We start from the raw sequence: 2,534 nt of genomic DNA, 5'->3' as shown, positions 1-2,534 counted from the left end.
TCAAAGGTCAAATCTCAGCGGCAATTTTTGGACAGTTACGACCTTTGAATTACTGAGTAAATTGTCGCTGATTTTTCCCTATAAGTTTGACAAAATTTCGCGTAAATTTGCTGTTTGACATCGTCGTGACGACTTCATACACGCTAACTATGTATGTAAAACCTATAGGCAATGTTTACGACGCGTAAAAAAGTCATCGTCGTCATGATCAGCTTGTGGCTTGTGGAGATCGATCGGCTCGTCGATTTGAACAATGATCACCATAACATCCCCGTGGATCTAGGCGATCGTTTAAACTTCGGTAAGTACATTTTCGATTTGCCTTCTCTGCGACGTGAAGACGTAGTTTTTACTGTTTTTGTTCGGCGCAATTCTCGAGTAATACTGTTCAATTGTATGAATTCTAATAAATTGGTATAACTCGTGAGGTTGAACGTAGAGTGTACAACGATAGAGGGACCGTGGTACAGTGTACACAAAAAATGGAGTACATGCCGATACTATTATCGACAATAATATACTTCTCTCTTGCATTGGCAAAGGTAAAACTTTTGCTCATGTATACAAATTTCCCTCAATGTACGATATAAAAGGACAGATATAAAACAAAGAAAGAACAATACATGTAGGAATTGTTGGATACGAATTAAGTTCTCAAACTCTTGACCGAGTCTGGTACCTGCTACAGTGCTACATGTATTCCAAAACGTACTTCTCTATGACATCAATATACATCTGTCTGCTTAAAAGATCGTTCTGAACGTGTGTCCTTAAAATTGAAGTTTATTTTAAAATTTTTATTAACGTATTTTGACATTTGTTTATATGTAACCTGTAGATATTTTGCTGGCATATTGTAAGGGGAATCAGTAATTAATTTACAATATTTCATAACAATATTTCATTGAAGTTCTACATGAACTCTTACATCACAAAATATGCATACAATATTCTATTGCATTTAATGCTGCAACCTTTTGATAAGCAACTTAGATATAAGCTCAGTACAAAGACCTACCTTTTTTCTAACTATGTTTCAATTTGGCTTTAGAAAGTTCATGTAGGTATGCAATGAAGCGTACTCAAACCAAGCGAGTTTTGCATGGTGAAGTCTACAATCTTAACGGAATAACTGCAGGGGATAAATCATCTGCAAATTAAATTTTGTTTTATGCCAATGATTCTACTACTTTCCTAGTTTGAAGCAAATTGCAAGATGAACAGATTGATACTAGACTACTGCTATAAATCACATTTTGTCATTCACAAGTTGAGGGAACATTTTCTTTATTTTATGAATACATGCAAATTTCACAGTCTTCAATGTTTGATGGCTGTTGAACGAGTCAAAATTTTCAACTCCAACGAGGATTCTAACTTGCATACATAATTTTGTCATAAGTTTGATAAACTTTATATCTGACTTGAACTTTTTATATTTTTTTCCAGCTTACACATAGGACAACTTCAAGATGACAAGTCAAGCAATAACCAAAGCTGTAACAGACAAGTACAAGTCTTTCAGAATAATCCATCGTTGTGACAATATGAAGTTAAGGACTTTACGGACACTTGAACATTTTTTATATCGGTCATGTTGATTGGCTTTAAAAATATGGTGGATTAAATTTTATTCCTACCAAATTTTTAGCCCTTGCATTCTTTTGGGGGGGGGCAGCAGCAGAGTGGTGTAGGTTGTGAGATGATGGCTTGGTAATGGCTGATTTTCAGCAGCAGTGATAAGTTTCAGGTTGTTGGAGTAAATGTTAGTCAGATTGCAGAAGGTAGGTTGATTATTGTATGGCAGAGCAGCAGCTAGCCTGCCTGGCAGAGCAGTAGCTAGCCTGCCTGGCAGAGCAGCAGCTAATCTGCCCAGCAGAGCGGCAGCTAACCTGCCCGGCAGAGCGACAGCTAACCCGCCCGGCAGAGCGACACCTAACCAGCCCGGCAGAGCGGCAGCTATAACCGTCCAGCAGAGCGACAGCTAACCTGTCCTGCAGAGAGACATTAATCTTTCCGGGAGGGATCCAGCAAACCTAATTTGAATAGCAATGCCACGCTCTCCCGGAAAGATGGTCCTGGAGAGCTCCTGGACCACTGCGGGACCTTTTCTGGAGAGCTCCCGAAAATCTTGTCGGGAGGAAGGCTAAAATTTTCATAAGGGACAGTTTTTGAAAGTAAACTGTGCCAGAATTTCGTTACTATTTGAGTATAACACCAACAGAACTACATCAGAAAGATTATTTCAGCGTGCAGTAAAATTAAGAGGTCAGTTAATCAGTTTAATTGATGAAAATTCACACACGTTCTGCTTTGGTAATTTTGTAGATTACTTTACTTTACTTTACTTTACTTTACCCTTACTACTATTACTAGTACCGTTAAGTTCTTTTACGTACCTCCATGCCTTGACCGCCCACGGCCGACACAACCAATGTCAATTTATAGTGAATGTACGGTACTGAAACACATTGAATACCTTTATAATTATCGTCAAGAGATCTTCAGAACTGACTGAGCGCTGGTATACCTAA

The 2,534-nt window shown here is 38.4% G+C and overlaps 1 long non-coding RNA gene across 1 annotated transcript; it reads left to right on the top strand.

Annotated features, from left to right (window-relative positions):
- Positions 1 to 1,644, top strand: LOC139127864 (uncharacterized). The gene is made up of 2 exons (XR_011551153.1): positions 1 to 301; positions 1,450 to 1,644. It is a non-coding gene; the product is annotated as an uncharacterized lncRNA (long non-coding RNA).
- Positions 1,645 to 2,534: the final 890 nt, after the last annotated feature.

Source organism: Ptychodera flava, unplaced genomic scaffold, assembly GCF_041260155.1.
Source record: "Ptychodera flava strain L36383 unplaced genomic scaffold, AS_Pfla_20210202 Scaffold_38__1_contigs__length_1544198_pilon, whole genome shotgun sequence".
Taxonomy (NCBI): Eukaryota; Metazoa; Hemichordata; class Enteropneusta; family Ptychoderidae; genus Ptychodera; species Ptychodera flava.
This window is presented reverse-complemented; position numbering and strand designations above follow the sequence as displayed.